The sequence below is a fragment of the Schistocerca americana genome, unplaced genomic scaffold (genome assembly GCF_021461395.2).
Source record: "Schistocerca americana isolate TAMUIC-IGC-003095 unplaced genomic scaffold, iqSchAmer2.1 HiC_scaffold_165, whole genome shotgun sequence".
Lineage (NCBI taxonomy): Eukaryota > Metazoa > Arthropoda > Insecta > Orthoptera > Acrididae > Schistocerca > Schistocerca americana.
In genome coordinates this window covers 238,786-255,781 of record NW_025725738.1, presented here as the reverse complement: position 1 = coordinate 255,781, position 16,996 = coordinate 238,786, and the positions used below count along the sequence as shown (strand labels likewise).

The window sequence follows — 16,996 nt, the reverse complement described above, 5'->3', positions numbered from 1 at the left end:
AGCCAAGCAGTAATGGTGCGCCATAGCTGCAAATATTAGTCGGTAATATGAAGTGTTGTCAGCTTAAGCCTGATGATCCAGACGAGCGTAAGCACGAAGTACGCAAAACTACCGCTAGGCCGCGCCTCTTTAGCTCAGTGGCAGAGCACTGGTCTAGTAAACCAGGGGTCGTGAGTTCGATCCTCACAGGAGGCAAACGAATTTTCGAAATCAGTTGCGCGTCGTGGCCGTATAGCAAGCAGTATCTGGAACGACGAACAATTAGCAACAGGTGTTTTATTTAGAATTACTCTCAGATGTGATTGAGGCGAATGTCGCAGATAAAGCATTTTCCAAAGCGGTACAGCGTAGGGTGGGAGGCGGCAGTCTGAATTATATTTTTTACATGTGTTTTTCAAATATCACAGAGCCTCTCGCGAGCGTCGTCGTCGTCGACGCCGCCGCTTCTGCAGAAGTAGGAAATCGCCATCGTAGCAAATGCGGCGAGGGACGCCCTGCCTTCGATTTCGAATGCACAAAGTGTGTGGTCTTGGTTCCCAATCTCTACTTGGTCGGTCTCGTAAAGGCTTGAATGTAACGAATGGGTGGGAAGCAGCAAGAGGCAGCGGCTGTGTAGAACGAAAACACAATTCCTCAGCGGTATGAGCGTTTCGAGATGACACGAATGTAAGGAATACTTGGCGGCCAGTGACCGTGTGGCCTAATGGATAAGGCGTCGGACTTCGGATCCGAAGATTGCAGGTTCGAATCCTGTCACGGTCGTGTTTTTCCAATTCTGCAAAAGAAACACACCGTTTTAGTGTAGCTATTGAGCAGTACGAAATCGTCTGAATGTTGCTGTTGTCCACTTCCTGCTTGGAGATGCACTTGAGCGTGATACACACACAGCCAGAACGGTGTTATCTAGCGAAATGGTCGGCTGAGTGCCGTCACCGCGAGTTTTGGCTGGCATTTGCGCATCTAAGACAGCGTCGGAAAGTAACCCGTTCGGCTTCTGAGTCAAATCAAATATGTGTGTTAATTTTGACACCACTAGCGCTGCAGGTTTTTTATGCAGTTCCTGTACCTCTCAGAAATGATTATGAAATAAAACTGAAGTACGTGACGTGTGTGACGCTAGGAAAACATTAGGCAGCATGGAGAGATTCTGTATGGGACCACCCCACCCAAACGAGAACTGTGTGTCGTGCGACCCGACACGTAGTCACCGACGCAGCCCGGCTAGCTCAGTCGGTAGAGCATGAGACTCTTAATCCCAGGGTCGTGGGTTCGAGCCCCACGCTGGGCGGAACGTAATTTTGTTCCGCTGCAGATGTAAATTACCGTTTTTCTGATCAATGTGACGTAATGGAAATAGCAACTTAAAACTTTGCCTACGTCTCCATCAGTCGCAAGGAAAGTGTATCTGAAGGTGAAGGTGATTTCGTAGACATGTGTCAAAGACATGTTCTGAAATGTAAGTGGTGTTGGTTGGAGAGCACATCGGTTACGTGTGAGATGTGTAGCCAAGCAGTAATGGTGCGCCATAGCTGCAAATATTAGTCGGTAATATGAAGTGTTGTCAGCTTAAGCCTGATGATCCAGACGAGCGTAAGCACGAAGTACGCAAAACTACCGCTAGGCCGCGCCTCTTTAGCTCAGTGGCAGAGCACTGGTCTAGTAAACCAGGGGTCGTGAGTTCGATCCTCACAGGAGGCAAACGAATTTTCGAAATCAGTTGCGCGTCGTGGCCGTATAGCAAGCAGTATCTGGAACGACGAACAATTAGCAACAGGTGTTTTATTTAGAATTACTCTCAGATGTGATTGAGGCGAATGTCGCAGATAAAGCATTTTGCAAAGCGGTACAGCGTCCCCTCCATCTACCCCTCCTCTCAACTTTGACCCTGCCCCACCCCCCACTTCCCGTGTCCTTTCCTTTCGGCACCCTCCCTCCCTTCTCTTCTCTTCCCTTCTTTTTCCGTCTCCCTGTCCCCTCCGTTCCCCCTCTTCCCCCGGGCTTCCTCTCCCCCTTCCTCCCTCCCCCCTATCTCCCCTGCCCGTGGCATCTCTGCTCTCCCCTCTCGCTCTCCCACTCCCCTTCCTCCTCCTCGTCTCTTGGCAGGTCCCCGGACTCGCACACGTATAGTGAACATTTGCGCGCCGGAGATCGTCGCCTCTTGTGCTTCGTGTGTGTGACGTCATATAGTGTTTTTGGTGTCTGCCGTCCCACTCCTACGTTCACTTGTGCCGTCGGACTCACCAGTGTTTTGTGCGCCGTGCCAACGTGTTTTCAGTGTTGTTATCGTCACATGTGAACGACTCCGTGTTTTTTATGTCTCTGTGACCTCTCTCTTTTGCCCGTCACTTTGTTCATTGTCATTCACCATGTTTTATACTCTTGTAAAACGCTATGGCTGAAGAGCGGCGTAGTATGCCGCTGCCAGCCTACCTGAATTACAGGTTTTAAAATAACAATAAAGTAAAAAAAAAAAAAAAAAAAAAAAAAAGCGGTACAGCGTAGGGTGGGAGGCGGCAGTCTGAATTATATTTTTTACATGTGTTTTTCAAATATCACAGAGCCTCTCGCGAGCGTCGTCGTCGTCGACGCCGCCGCTTCTGCAGAAGTAGGAAATCGCCATCGTAGCAAATGCGGCGAGGGACGCCCTGCCTTCGATTTCGAATGCACAAAGTGTGTGGTCTTGGTTCCCAATCTCTACTTGGTCGGTCTCGTAAAGGCTTGAATGTAACGAATGGGTGGGAAGCAGCAAGAGGCAGCGGCTGTGTAGAACGAAAACACAATTCCTCAGCGGTATGAGCGTTTCGAGATGACACGAATGTAAGGAATACTTGGCGGCCAGTGACCGTGTGGCCTAATGGATAAGGCGTCGGACTTCGGATCCGAAGATTGCAGGTTCGAATCCTGTCACGGTCGTGTTTTTCCAATTCTGCAAAAGAAACACACCGTTTTAGTGTAGCTATTGAGCAGTACGAAATCGTCTGAATGTTGCTGTTGTCCACTTCCTGCTTGGAGATGCACTTGAGCGTGATACACACACAGCCAGAACGGTGTTATCTAGCGAAATGGTCGGCTGAGTGCCGTCACCGCGAGTTTTGGCTGGCATTTGCGCATCTAAGACAGCGTCGGAAAGTAACCCGTTCGGCTTCTGAGTCAAATCAAATATGTGTGTTAATTTTGACACCACTAGCGCTGCAGGTTTTTTATGCAGTTCCTGTACCTCTCAGAAATGATTATGAAATAAAACTGAAGTACGTGACGTGTGTGACGCTAGGAAAACATTAGGCAGCATGGAGAGATTCTGTATGGGACCACCCCACCCAAACGAGAACTGTGTGTCGTGCGACCCGACACGTAGTCACCGACGCAGCCCGGCTAGCTCAGTCGGTAGAGCATGAGACTCTTAATCCCAGGGTCGTGGGTTCGAGCCCCACGCTGGGCGGAACGTAATTTTGTTCCGCTGCAGATGTAAATTACCGTTTTTCTGATCAATGTGACGTAATGGAAATAGCAACTTAAAACTTTGCCTACGTCTCCATCAGTCGCAAGGAAAGTGTATCTGAAGGTGAAGGTGATTTCGTAGACATGTGTCAAAGACATGTTCTGAAATGTAAGTGGTGTTGGTTGGAGAGCACATCGGTTACGTGTGAGATGTGTAGCCAAGCAGTAATGGTGCGCCATAGCTGCAAATATTAGTCGGTAATATGAAGTGTTGTCAGCTTAAGCCTGATGATCCAGACGAGCGTAAGCACGAAGTACGCAAAACTACCGCTAGGCCGCGCCTCTTTAGCTCAGTGGCAGAGCACTGGTCTAGTAAACCAGGGGTCGTGAGTTCGATCCTCACAGGAGGCAAACGAATTTTCGAAATCAGTTGCGCGTCGTGGCCGTATAGCAAGCAGTATCTGGAACGACGAACAATTAGCAACAGGTGTTTTATTTAGAATTACTCTCAGATGTGATTGAGGCGAATGTCGCAGATAAAGCATTTTGCAAAGCGGTACAGCGTAGGGTGGGAGGCGGCAGTCTGAATTATATTTTTTACATGTGTTTTTCAAATATCACAGAGCCTCTCGCGAGCGTCGTCGTCGTCGACGCCGCCGCTTCTGCAGAAGTAGGAAATCGCCATCGTAGCAAATGCGGCGAGGGACGCCCTGCCTTCGATTTCGAATGCACAAAGTGTGTGGTCTTGGTTCCCAATCTCTACTTGGTCGGTCTCGTAAAGGCTTGAATGTAACGAATGGGTGGGAAGCAGCAAGAGGCAGCGGCTGTGTAGAACGAAAACACAATTCCTCAGCGGTATGAGCGTTTCGAGATGACACGAATGTAAGGAATACTTGGCGGCCAGTGACCGTGTGGCCTAATGGATTACAGTGACCGTGTGGCCGAGTGTGGCTCTAGCTGCCGTCGCGTACGGACGTACTTGCCGCCGCTCCGTGTAAACAGCGCTTACGCTAGTACTTATCGTTTCGTGTGTACTGCTTTCTGTTCTGTGTTTAAATTGAGATCTGTTCTACACCAGTTTTGTGTACTGGTTACGTCTTCGGATATTCGTCGCTCTAGGGATTTTCGGTTTTGACCGTAATCCGACCGGTGCTGCACGACATGGCTTCCTCCATCAGGAAGAACACCCTGGTTTTTTCGTTTGAAAAGGAAACTCGCCGGGTTCAACCGTCTGCTCTCGAGGTTCACGAATGGCTCACAGAGGTAATTGGCATTAACCCGGATTCTGTCCATACTACCCAGCTTGATTCCGACAACTACTGTGTGTTTGTTAAGTTCTTTAATCCGTTAATGGTTGATAAAATTCGCGATAAGTTTGGCAACCAAGTCGAGTTTATCCATAGGGACGGCACTAGTAGTATGGTTTCTATCAAAAGGGCTGATACTACATATCGGACTGTTCGAGTTCTTAATTTACCAATTGAACTAGAAAACGAAAAAATTAAGGTTGCTCTGTCTCAATATGGGGATGTAAAAGAAATCATTAATGAACGCTGGTCGCCGCATTATAAACTCCAGTGCTTTAATGGAATAAGGTCGGTTGAAATGGAAGTTAAGACTAATATCCCGTCACATATCTCCGTTGAAGGTCACAAGGCTCATATTGTTTATACTGGACAAATCCCTACATGTCACGTCTGTAATGAGTCAGGTCATTTTCGGCAGGATTGTCCCCGCCGTGTGTTTGTCTTAAAAACGAACCTCATGCAGCGACGTAAATTGACACTCAGTGACGTTATGGCAAACGGTACACCTGTCCAACCTGTAGATGATGTTGCTAAGGAAAGTTCATCTGACTTTCCTTGCAGTGTCACTGATTTTCCACCTATCGTAGCCCCGACGAATCTCGAATCTGTTCCCCCTGACAGGGATGTACAGAATAAAAAACGGCCACTGGAGCGAAGCGATGATCATTCAGGAGATGAATTATCTCGCACCTCTCCCACAATCAGAAAACCACGTCCTTCAGCCGACGGAGATTTAGTAGAAGCCGATTGTATGCAGATCGATCCTGCAGTACCACCTGCCACCAACAAATCGGATGTGGAAACGGAGGATCCTACCGACCAGCAGCAACTGTCAACAACTTTGAGTGTCACCGGCGATGTACAACAGCCGCCTCAACGCGACCAACATGAGGAAGTGGCGGGTAAACATCGGCTCCACAACAAACCACGACAACAAGCCTCAGGTGGAAACAAACAGGAGAAAGTTGTTGCCAAACAACAGGTCACGACTGTCGGTCGGACGGAAACAGCAACACAGAAGGCCGATGACTCGACAACGATATCGGCATCTCAACCGACGGTACGGCGCAAACTCAAACCACAGCCTAATCTTTCGGCTTCTCGCAATCCATCGCAATCACAACAGTCGCAACAGGGGCAATCAGATTTGAAACAGAAGAATATCGGGTACGAAGTAGTACGGGACGAACCTGACGGCCGTCAAACCACAAGTGCCGGCGAGATCCACCCCCACAGTAGTAACGATTAATGGATACTTGTTTACGGCATAGTGACGTTGCGTTAGGACGGAAGGCCTCTATAAGTTGTTTTTCTCTTTTGTTCCGTATGGTTTTTTCAATGTTTTCTGTGATGTTGTTCGTCTGACACGCTGACAGTCCTCAAAGTCTAAGTTCAACCTAATGTAGACATGTCTCAAGCCTATAAACTGTTAACCATAAATATTAACAAACTGCAATCCGACCTTAAAGTAGCAATGCTGCGGCAATTCGTTTACGAATCTGAAGCAGACATCATTCTGCTACAGGAGGTGGCAGTCAAAAGTTTTGATATTCCTGGTTTCCAATCCATTGAAAACGTAGCTCACGAACTTCATACAGGCACGGCCGTGCTAGTCCGTAATGGTATCCCCGTCACAGAGGTCGAAAAACTTGAATCTGGTCGCGGTATTAGCTGCAAAATCTTTGATGTCACTGTTGTAAATGTGTACGCACCCTCCGGCAGCAGTTACAAGTCAGCGAGAAGTGCCTATTTTAAAGATGAAGTCATTTATTTGCTTCGAAAGGACCCCGTTAACATTGTTCTAGGTGGTGATTTTAACTGCGTGGTACATCAGAAGGATCAGAGGCCACAGTTTAATTACTGTCATGACCTTCGCGAACTCGTCACCAAGGTTCGGTTGAAAGATACGTGGGAAATTCTGCACCCCACCCTGGTTAAATTTACTTTTTTTACCCCTACTTCAAGTAGTCGACTTGACCGGATCTATATATCGTCTCATATCAGCAACCGAGTTCTTGATACTGAAGTTATTCCAGCTCCGTTTTCTGACCATTGTGCCTATGCTGTCACCTTAAATCTCGACAAGCAACCAACAAAAAGGTTCAAAGGGCAGTGGATGCTTAACACTTCTCATCTTCAAGACCTGGAGCTCGAAGATGCCATTTGTGCAACATGGAATTTTTGTCTCCGCTCCATTAACAAGCACAGAACTAAACTAGAGTGGTGGACACACACAGCTAAAAGAAAACTGCGACAATGCCTGATCTCTTACTGCTATCAGAAAGCGACGGATAACAAGAAGACAACAGAATTTTATTATGCCCTTTTAAGAGAATTATATGACAAATCTCATGACTCCAATGTTTACGCTGCACAAATCCAACGAGTCAAAGCGAAGCTGTTAAGCATTAAGCACAGGCAATTAGATGGCCTAAAAATTAAAGCTAAGACCAAATCGGTTAGTGATAGCGAAATGACTTCCTTATACCATCTCATCAAACACCGTTCCAATCGTGTGCGGACCTTCGTTGACGAACTAGTTACCCCAACCGGTGATCATCTTGTGCACCAAAAGGACATTGTTCAGGGTTTTTATCATTATTATAGAGAATTATACTCAGAAGATCCACTTGATGTAAATCTGACGTTTGATTTCCTTCAGCCTTTGGGCAGTAACTTAACTGCAGAAGACAACAATGAATTTCTTGCCGATTTCGCAATTTCAGATGTCTTAGACTTAATTGTCGGTTCCCCTGCAAACAAATCCCCTGGTCCAGATGGTCTCCCCAAAGAATTCTATCACAAATTTTGGCATGTCGTTGGACCCACCCTCACAGAAATTATTAACGAAGTCTTTCGAGGCCACAGAATACCGGACGAGTTGAAAGAAGGTAGAACAGTGCTCATACCGAAACAAAGAGGCCACAGGCAAATTGATAACTTCCGGCCTATCATGCTGTTAAATTTTGATTATAAGACTATTGCCAGAGCGATAAACAGTAGATTAATCTTGATAGCCCGGCATGTCATTAAGAATCATCAGTCTTGCATCCCTGGCAGAAGCGTAATGACCACAATCGCTGACATCAGGGACGTAATTTCGATCACGGCGGCGACCAACATCAACTGTGCCCTACTGTTTGTCGACCTTTCTAAGGCTTTTGATCGTGTGAGTCACCGTTACATCCTCCAGATCATGGAAAGGATTGGATTAGATAACACAGTAGTAACCTTACTCCGCAATGTCATCACAGGCATTACCACCCGATTGTGTGTTAACGGCCAGTCGACAATACCGATTACACTTATGAGAGGGGTCCCACAGGGAAGTCCTCTCTCGATGTTGCTCTTTGCCTTTTCTCTGGAACCTCTCCTCAGGAAACTGGAGTCCACATTACCAGGTCTCTCTATATCAAGAGCTTGTTTTGCAGTGCGTGCCTATGCCGATGACGTCACAGCAGTTATTCGTTGTGTAAACGACGTAAAGACGATTAAAACGGAAATCGACAACTACAGTAAGGTGTCTGGAGCTAAACTCAATGAAGGAAAATGCAAACTGGTTAACTTGAGAGGTCTTGAACATGTATCCATACCCTGGGCCCAAAAAGTGGACAATCCTAAGTCACTAGGTATTATCGTCGACAAATGTCCTCTTAAAATGGCGGCGAAAAACTGGAAAGCTGTTACGAACAGCATGCATGGTCTCATTGTTGAAAACAACTGGCGCTCTGCGAACTTGATAGAAAGGATCAAGATAGTCAATATATGTATTTTCTCCAAAGCATACTACTTGGCACAAGTATTTCCCATACCTAAAGTTCAGGCCAGAAAAATGTTGCAAATAGCTAGCAGATTCGTGTGGAAAGGGAACATTTTTAAACTCGACAGTGCCACGCTAACAAAATCACGACCCGACGGCGGGCTAGGGCTCACTGACATCCATAAAAAAGCCAATGCCCTTTTTCTGAAACGCACTTCGCGCCTAGTATACAGTCACGACCCAAACATAACTGCAAGTCTGTTCCACGTCCTTCGCCCTGGAAACATACACCCGCCCGTCGACATCAGCAACATAAACTACCAGCTGAAACATGTACGAGAATATTTCATTGAAACAAGTTATGTAGGCGAAAGCATCTTACAAAACTCGCATTTGACAACGAATGAAGTCATGCAGCAATGGTCTAAGATGCGTCAATGTAATACAATTGAGGCAAAAAATCCATCTTGTAACTGGAAGACCCTATGGAGGAACATTAGTCTTAAGATTCATACATGGGATGTTGCATCAACTTGGTACCAGGTGGTGAATGATACCATCGCCACTAATGTCAAATTACACAGAATAGGCTTACATCCCTCTGATAAATGTGTTAAGTGTGGTTTAATCGACACTTTGCTTCATCGTTTCACCTGCTGCGGACACTTAAACAACTGGCGATGGGTGAGGGAAAAACTCGCACTATTATCGAGAAGCTCGCCAGCGAGTATCTCGACCACTATCATCACGAACCCAGATACGTACTACTATCCTATGGCTAAGAAAACTACAATGATGTGGATATTGGCAAATTATGTGCATTATACGATCACCAGACGGGACGGCGACAACCTAGTTGAATTTTTGGCATACATGCATACTGCTTATTGGAGAATAAAACAAACGGGCAACTTGACAAAAATCTTTGGCAATATGTTGGACATTGTTTTTGAAAAACAAGGGATCGGTTAGTCTGTTGCTGCTGCAGCAGCCCCTCTCATCTGCCTCTACCGAGCAGACAATTGTGACGAGTTCCAGTCTCAGCGTCCGTCATGTTCAAATTGATCTCAGATACACAGTGACAACGATAAAATTCAAAAAAGAAAAAAAAAATGTGGCCTAATGGATAAGGCGTCGGACTTCGGATCCGAAGATTGCAGGTTCGAATCCTGTCACGGTCGTGTTTTTCCAATTCTGCAAAAGAAACACACCGTTTTAGTGTAGCTATTGAGCAGTACGAAATCGTCTGAATGTTGCTGTTGTCCACTTCCTGCTTGGAGATGCACTTGAGCGTGATACACACACAGCCAGAACGGTGTTATCTAGCGAAATGGTCGGCTGAGTGCCGTCACCGCGAGTTTTGGCTGGCATTTGCGCATCTAAGACAGCGTCGGAAAGTAACCCGTTCGGCTTCTGAGTCAAATCAAATATGTGTGTTAATTTTGACACCACTAGCGCTGCAGGTTTTTTATGCAGTTCCTGTACCTCTCAGAAATGATTATGAAATAAAACTGAAGTACGTGACGTGTGTGACGCTAGGAAAACATTAGGCAGCATGGAGAGATTCTGTATGGGACCACCCCACCCAAACCAGAACTGTGTGTCGTGCGACCTGACACGTAGTCACCGACGCAGCCCGGCTAGCTCAGTCGGTAGAGCATGAGACTCTTAATCTCAGGGTCGTGGGTTCGAGCCCCACGCTGGGCGGAACGTAATTTTGTTCCGCTGCAGATGTAAATTACCGTTTTTCTGATCAATGTGACGTAATGGAAATAGCAACTTAAAACTTTGCCTACGTCTCCATCAGTCGCAAGGAAAGTGTATCTGAAGGTGAAGGTGATTTCGTAGACATGTGTCAAAGACATGTTCTGAAATGTAAGTGGTGTTGGTTGGAGAGCACATCGGTTACGTGTGAGATGTGTAGCCAAGCAGTAATGGTGCGCCATAGCTGCAAATATTAATCGGTAATATGAAGTGTTGTCAGCATAAGCCTGATGATCCAGACGAGCGTAAGCACGAAGTACGCAAAACTACCGCTAGGCCGCGCCTCTTTAGCTCAGTGGCATAGCACTGGTCTAGTAAACCAGGGGTCGTGAGTTCGATCCTCACAGGAGGCAAACGAATTTTCGAAATCAGTTGCGCGTCGTGGCCGTATAGCAAGCAGTATCTGGAACGACGAACAATTAGCAACAGGTGTTTTATTTAGAATTACTCTCAGATGTGATTGAGGCGAATGTCGCAGATAAAGCATTTTGCAAAGCGGTACAGCGTAGGGTGGGAGGCGGCAGTCTGAATTATATTTTTTACATGTGTTTTTCAAATATCACAGAGCCTCTCGCGAGCGTCGTCGTCGTCGACGCCGCCGCTTCTGCAGAAGTAGGAAATCGCCATCGTAGCAAATGCGGCGAGGGACGCCCTGCCTTCGATTTCGAATGCACAAAGTGTGTGGTCTTGGTTCCCAATCTCTACTTGGTCGGTCTCGTAAAGGCTTGAATGTAACGAATGGGTGGGAAGCAGCAAGAGGCAGCGGCTGTGTAGAACGAAAACACAATTCCTCAGCGGTATGAGCGTTTCGAGATGACACGAATGTAAGGAATACTTGGCGGCCAGTGACCGTGTGGCCTAATGGATAAGGCGTCGGACTTCGGATCCGAAGATTGCAGGTTCGAATCCTGTCACGGTCGTGTTTTTCCAATTCTGCAAAAGAAACACACCGTTTTAGTGTAGCTATTGAGCAGTACGAAATCGTCTGAATGTTGCTGTTGTCCACTTCCTGCTTGGAGATGCACTTGAGCGTGATACACACACAGCCAGAACGGTGTTATCTAGCGAAATGGTCGGCTGAGTGCCGTCACCGCGAGTTTTGGCTGGCATTTGCGCATCTAAGACAGCGTCGGAAAGTAACCCGTTCGGCTTCTGAGTCAAATCAAATATGTGTGTTAATTTTGACACCACTAGCGCTGCAGGTTTTTTATGCAGTTCCTGTACCTCTCAGAAATGATTATGAAATAAAACTGAAGTACGTGACGTGTGTGACGCTAGGAAAACATTAGGCAGCATGGAGAGATTCTGTATGGGACCACCCCACCCAAACGAGAACTGTGTGTCGTGCGACCCGACACGTAGTCACCGACGCAGCCCGGCTAGCTCAGTCGGTAGAGCATGAGACTCTTAATCTCAGGGTCGTGGGTTCGAGCCCCACGCTGGGCGGAACGTAATTTTGTTCCGCTGCAGATGTAAATTACCGTTTTTCTGATCAATGTGACGTAATGGAAATAGCAACTTAAAACTTTGCCTACGTCTCCATCAGTCGCAAGGAAAGTGTATCTGAAGGTGAAGGTGATTTCGTAGACATGTGTCAAAGACATGTTCTGAAATGTAAGTGGTGTTGGTTGGAGAGCACATCGGTTACGTGTGAGATGTGTAGCCAAGCAGTAATGGTGCGCCATAGCTGCAAATATTAATCGGTAATATGAAGTGTTGTCAGCATAAGCCTGATGATCCAGACGAGCGTAAGCACGAAGTACGCAAAACTACCGCTAGGCCGCGCCTCTTTAGCTCAGTGGCATAGCACTGGTCTAGTAAACCAGGGGTCGTGAGTTCGATCCTCACAGGAGGCAAACGAATTTTCGAAATCAGTTGCGCGTCGTGGCCGTATAGCAAGCAGTATCTGGAACGACGAACAATTAGCAACAGGTGTTTTATTTAGAATTACTCTCAGATGTGATTGAGGCGAATGTCGCAGATAAAGCATTTTGCAAAGCGGTACAGCGTAGGGTGGGAGGCGGCAGTCTGAATTATATTTTTTACATGTGTTTTTCAAATATCACAGAGCCTCTCGCGAGCGTCGTCGTCGTCGACGCCGCCGCTTCTGCAGAAGTAGGAAATCGCCATCGTAGCAAATGCGGCGAGGGACGCCCTGCCTTCGATTTCGAATGCACAAAGTGTGTGGTCTTGGTTCCCAATCTCTACTTGGTCGGTCTCGTAAAGGCTTGAATGTAACGAATGGGTGGGAAGCAGCAAGAGGCAGCGGCTGTGTAGAACGAAAACACAATTCCTCAGCGGTATGAGCGTTTCGAGATGACACGAATGTAAGGAATACTTGGCGGCCAGTGACCGTGTGGCCTAATGGATAAGGCGTCGGACTTCGGATCCGAAGATTGCAGGTTCGAATCCTGTCACGGTCGTGTTTTTCCAATTCTGCAAAAGAAACACACCGTTTTAGTGTAGCTATTGAGCAGTACGAAATCGTCTGAATGTTGCTGTTGTCCACTTCCTGCTTGGAGATGCACTTGAGCGTGATACACACACAGCCAGAACGGTGTTATCTAGCGAAATGGTCGGCTGAGTGCCGTCACCGCGAGTTTTGGCTGGCATTTGCGCATCTAAGACAGCGTCGGAAAGTAACCCGTTCGGCTTCTGAGTCAAATCAAATATGTGTGTTAATTTTGACACCACTAGCGCTGCAGGTTTTTTATGCAGTTCCTGTACCTATCAGAAATGATTATGAAATAAAACTGAAGTACGTGACGTGTGTGACGCTAGGAAAACATTAGGCAGCATGGAGAGATTCTGTATGGGACCACCCCACCCAAACGAGAACTGTGTGTCGTGCGACCCGACACGTAGTCACCGACGCAGCCCGGCTAGCTCAGTCGGTAGAGCATGAGACTCTTAATCTCAGGGTCGTGGGTTCGAGCCCCACGCTGGGCGGAACGTAATTTTGTTCCGCTGCAGATGTAAATTACCGATTTTCTGATCAATGTGACGTAATGGAAATAGCAACTTAAAACTTTGCCTACGTCTCCATCAGTCGCAAGAAAAGTGTATCTGAAGGTGAAGGTGATTTCGTAGACATGTGTCAAAGACATGTTCTGAAATGTAAGTGGTGTTGGTTGGAGAGCACATCGGTTACGTGTGAGATGTGTAGCCAAGCAGTAATGGTGCGCCATAGCTGCAAATATTAGTCGGTAATATGAAGTGTTGTCAGCTTAAGCCTGATGATCCAGACGAGCGTAAGCACGAAGTACGCAAAACTACCGCTAGGCCGCGCCTCTTTAGCTCAGTGGCAGAGCACTGGTCTAGTAAACCAGGGGTCGTGAGTTCGATCCTCACAGGAGGCAAACGAATTTTCGAAATCAGTTGCGCGTCGTGGCCGTATAGCAAGCAGTATCTGGAACGACGAACAATTAGCAACAGGTGTTTTATTTAGAATTACTCTCAGATGTGATTGAGGCGAATGTCGCAGATAAAGCATTTTGCAAAGCGGTACAGCGTAGGGTGGGAGGCGGCAGTCTGAATTATATTTTTTACATGTGTTTTTCAAATATCACAGAGCCTCTCGCGAGCGTCGTCGTCGTCGTCGACGCCGCCGCTTCTGCAGAAGTAGGAAATCGCCATCGTAGCAAATGCGGCGAGGGACGCCCTGCCTTCGATTTCGAATGCACAAAGTGTGTGGTCTTGGTTCCCAATCTCTACTTGGTCGGTCTCGTAAAGGCTTGAATGTAACGAATGGGTGGGAAGCAGCAAGAGGCAGCGGCTGTGTAGAACGAAAACACAATTCCTCAGCGGTATGAGCGTTTCGAGATGACACGAATGTAAGGAATACTTGGCGGCCAGTGACCGTGTGGCCTAATGGATAAGGCGTCGGACTTCGGATCCGAAGATTGCAGGTTCGAATCCTGTCACGGTCGTGTTTTTCCAATTCTGCAAAAGAAACACACCGTTTTAGTGTAGCTATTGAGCAGTACGAAATCGTCTGAATGTTGCTGTTGTCCACTTCCTGCTTGGAGATGCACTTGAGCGTGATACACACACAGCCAGAACGGTGTTATCTAGCGAAATGGTCGGCTGAGTGCCGTCACCGCGAGTTTTGGCTGGCATTTGCGCATCTAAGACAGCGTCGGAAAGTAACCCGTTCGGCTTCTGAGTCAAATCAAATATGTGTGTTAATTTTGACACCACTAGCGCTGCAGGTTTTTTATGCAGTTCCTGTACCTATCAGAAATGATTATGAAATAAAACTGAAGTACGTGACGTGTGTGACGCTAGGAAAACATTAGGCAGCATGGAGAGATTCTGTATGGGACCACCCCACCCAAACGAGAACTGTGTGTCGTGCGACCCGACACGTAGTCACCGACGCAGCCCGGCTAGCTCAGTCGGTAGAGCATGAGACTCTTAATCTCAGGGTCGTGGGTTCGAGCCCCACGCTGGGCGGAACGTAATTTTGTTCCGCTGCAGATGTAAATTACCGTTTTTCTGATCAATGTGACGTAATGGAAATAGCAACTTAAAACTTTGCCTACGTCTCCATCAGTCGCAAGAAAAGTGTATCTGAAGGTGAAGGTGATTTCGTAGACATGTGTCAAAGACATGTTCTGAAATGTAAGTGGTGTTGGTTGGAGAGCACATCGGTTACGTGTGAGATGTGTAGCCAAGCAGTAATGGTGCGCCATAGCTGCAAATATTAGTCGGTAATATGAAGTGTTGTCAGCTTAAGCCTGATGATCCAGACGAGCGTAAGCACGAAGTACGCAAAACTACCGCTAGGCCGCGCCTCTTTAGCTCAGTGGCAGAGCACTGGTCTAGTAAACCAGGGGTCGTGAGTTCGATCCTCACAGGAGGCAAACGAATTTTCGAAATCAGTTGCGCGTCGTGGCCGTATAGCAAGCAGTATCTGGAACGACGAACAATTAGCAACAGGTGTTTTATTTAGAATTACTCTCAGATGTGATTGAGGCGAATGTCGCAGATAAAGCATTTTGCAAAGCGGTACAGCGTAGGGTGGGAGGCGGCAGTCTGAATTATATTTTTTACATGTGTTTTTCAAATATCACAGAGCCTCTCGCGAGCGTCGTCGTCGTCGTCGACGCCGCCGCTTCTGCAGAAGTAGGAAATCGCCATCGTAGCAAATGCGGCGAGGGACGCCCTGCCTTCGATTTCGAATGCACAAAGTGTGTGGTCTTGGTTCCCAATCTCTACTTGGTCGGTCTCGTAAAGGCTTGAATGTAACGAATGGGTGGGAAGCAGCAAGAGGCAGCGGCTGTGTAGAACGAAAACACAATTCCTCAGCGGTATGAGCGTTTCGAGATGACACGAATGTAAGGAATACTTGGCGGCCAGTGACCGTGTGGCCTAATGGATAAGGCGTCGGACTTCGGATCCGAAGATTGCAGGTTCGAATCCTGTCACGGTCGTGTTTTTCCAATTCTGCAAAAGAAACACACCGTTTTAGTGTAGCTATTGAGCAGTACGAAATCGTCTGAATGTTGCTGTTGTCCACTTCCTGCTTGGAGATGCACTTGAGCGTGATACACACACAGCCAGAACGGTGTTATCTAGCGAAATGGTCGGCTGAGTGCCGTCACCGCGAGTTTTGGCTGGCATTTGCGCATCTAAGACAGCGTCGGAAAGTAACCCGTTCGGCTTCTGAGTCAAATCAAATATGTGTGTTAATTTTGACACCACTAGCGCTGCAGGTTTTTTATGCAGTTCCTGTACCTCTCAGAAATGATTATGAAATAAAACTGAAGTACGTGACGTGTGTGACGCTAGGAAAACATTAGGCAGCATGGAGAGATTCTGTATGGGACCACCCCACCCAAACGAGAACTGTGTGTCGTGCGACCCGACACGTAGTCACCGACGCAGCCCGGCTAGCTCAGTCGGTAGAGCATGAGACTCTTAATCTCAGTGTCGTTGGTTCGAGCCCCACGCTGGGCGGAACGTAATTTTGTTCCGCTGCAGATGTAAATTACCGTTTTTCTGATCAATGTGACGTAATGGAAATAGCAACTTAAAACTTTGCCTACGTCTCCATCAGTCGCAAGGAAAGTGTATCTGAAGGTGAAGGTGATTTCGTAGACATGTGTCAAAGACATGTTCTGAAATGTAAGTGGTGTTGGTTGGAGAGCACATCGGTTACGTGTGAGATGTGTAGCCAAGCAGTAATGGTGCGCCATAGCTGCAAATATTAGTCGGTAATATGAAGTGTTGTCAGCTTAAGCCTGATGATCCAGACGAGCGTAAGCACGAAGTACGCAAAACTACCGCTAGGCCGCGCCTCTTTAGCTCAGTGGCAGAGCACTGGTCTAGTAAACCAGGGGTCGTGAGTTCGATCCTCACAGGAGGCAAACGAATTTTCGAAATCAGTTGCGCGTCGTGGCCGTATAGCAAGCAGTATCTGGAACGACGAACAATTAGCAACAGGTGTTTTATTTAGAATTACTCTCAGATGTGATTGAGGCGAATGTCGCAGATAAAGCATTTTGCAAAGCGGTACAGCGTAGGGTGGGAGGCGGCAGTCTGAATTATATTTTTTACATGTGTTTTTCAAATATCACAGAGCCTCTCGCGAGCGTCGTCGTCGTCGTCGACGCCGCCGCTTCTGCAGAAGTAGGAAATCGCCATCGTAGCAAATGCGGCGAGGGACGCCCTGCCTTCGATTTCGAATGCACAAAGTGTGTGGTCTTGGTTCCCAATCTCTACT

At 47.2% G+C, this 16,996-nt stretch overlaps 21 non-coding genes across 21 annotated transcripts; all 21 read left to right on the top strand.

Annotated features, from left to right (window-relative positions):
• The first annotated feature begins 123 nt into the window (after positions 1–123).
• On the top strand, positions 124–195 carry Trnat-agu. The gene has a single exon. It is a non-coding gene; the product is annotated as a tRNA-Thr (tRNA).
• A 494-nt stretch (positions 196–689) lies between these two features.
• Trnar-ucg lies at positions 690–762 on the top strand. The gene has a single exon. It is a non-coding gene; the product is annotated as a tRNA-Arg (tRNA).
• Positions 763–1,215: 453 nt separating this feature from the next.
• Trnak-cuu lies at positions 1,216–1,288 on the top strand. Its single transcript has one exon. It is a non-coding gene; the product is annotated as a tRNA-Lys (tRNA).
• A 338-nt stretch (positions 1,289–1,626) lies between these two features.
• Trnat-agu lies at positions 1,627–1,698 on the top strand. The gene has a single exon. It is a non-coding gene; the product is annotated as a tRNA-Thr (tRNA).
• Positions 1,699–2,840: 1,142 nt separating this feature from the next.
• Trnar-ucg lies at positions 2,841–2,913 on the top strand. The gene has a single exon. It is a non-coding gene; the product is annotated as a tRNA-Arg (tRNA).
• Positions 2,914–3,366: 453 nt separating this feature from the next.
• On the top strand, positions 3,367–3,439 carry Trnak-cuu. The gene has a single exon. It is a non-coding gene; the product is annotated as a tRNA-Lys (tRNA).
• A 338-nt stretch (positions 3,440–3,777) lies between these two features.
• Trnat-agu lies at positions 3,778–3,849 on the top strand. Its single transcript has one exon. It is a non-coding gene; the product is annotated as a tRNA-Thr (tRNA).
• Positions 3,850–10,139: 6,290 nt separating this feature from the next.
• Trnak-cuu lies at positions 10,140–10,212 on the top strand. Its single transcript has one exon. It is a non-coding gene; the product is annotated as a tRNA-Lys (tRNA).
• Positions 10,213–10,550: 338 nt separating this feature from the next.
• Trnat-agu lies at positions 10,551–10,622 on the top strand. Its single transcript has one exon. It is a non-coding gene; the product is annotated as a tRNA-Thr (tRNA).
• Positions 10,623–11,116: 494 nt separating this feature from the next.
• Positions 11,117–11,189, top strand: Trnar-ucg. Its single transcript has one exon. It is a non-coding gene; the product is annotated as a tRNA-Arg (tRNA).
• A 453-nt stretch (positions 11,190–11,642) lies between these two features.
• Positions 11,643–11,715, top strand: Trnak-cuu. The gene has a single exon. It is a non-coding gene; the product is annotated as a tRNA-Lys (tRNA).
• Positions 11,716–12,053: 338 nt separating this feature from the next.
• On the top strand, positions 12,054–12,125 carry Trnat-agu. Its single transcript has one exon. It is a non-coding gene; the product is annotated as a tRNA-Thr (tRNA).
• A 494-nt stretch (positions 12,126–12,619) lies between these two features.
• Positions 12,620–12,692, top strand: Trnar-ucg. Its single transcript has one exon. It is a non-coding gene; the product is annotated as a tRNA-Arg (tRNA).
• A 453-nt stretch (positions 12,693–13,145) lies between these two features.
• Positions 13,146–13,218, top strand: Trnak-cuu. The gene has a single exon. It is a non-coding gene; the product is annotated as a tRNA-Lys (tRNA).
• Positions 13,219–13,556: 338 nt separating this feature from the next.
• Positions 13,557–13,628, top strand: Trnat-agu. The gene has a single exon. It is a non-coding gene; the product is annotated as a tRNA-Thr (tRNA).
• Positions 13,629–14,125: 497 nt separating this feature from the next.
• Positions 14,126–14,198, top strand: Trnar-ucg. The gene has a single exon. It is a non-coding gene; the product is annotated as a tRNA-Arg (tRNA).
• Positions 14,199–14,651: 453 nt separating this feature from the next.
• Positions 14,652–14,724, top strand: Trnak-cuu. The gene has a single exon. It is a non-coding gene; the product is annotated as a tRNA-Lys (tRNA).
• Positions 14,725–15,062: 338 nt separating this feature from the next.
• Trnat-agu lies at positions 15,063–15,134 on the top strand. The gene has a single exon. It is a non-coding gene; the product is annotated as a tRNA-Thr (tRNA).
• A 497-nt stretch (positions 15,135–15,631) lies between these two features.
• On the top strand, positions 15,632–15,704 carry Trnar-ucg. The gene has a single exon. It is a non-coding gene; the product is annotated as a tRNA-Arg (tRNA).
• A 453-nt stretch (positions 15,705–16,157) lies between these two features.
• On the top strand, positions 16,158–16,230 carry Trnak-cuu. The gene has a single exon. It is a non-coding gene; the product is annotated as a tRNA-Lys (tRNA).
• Positions 16,231–16,568: 338 nt separating this feature from the next.
• On the top strand, positions 16,569–16,640 carry Trnat-agu. The gene has a single exon. It is a non-coding gene; the product is annotated as a tRNA-Thr (tRNA).
• The last annotated feature ends 356 nt before the right edge of the window (positions 16,641–16,996 follow it).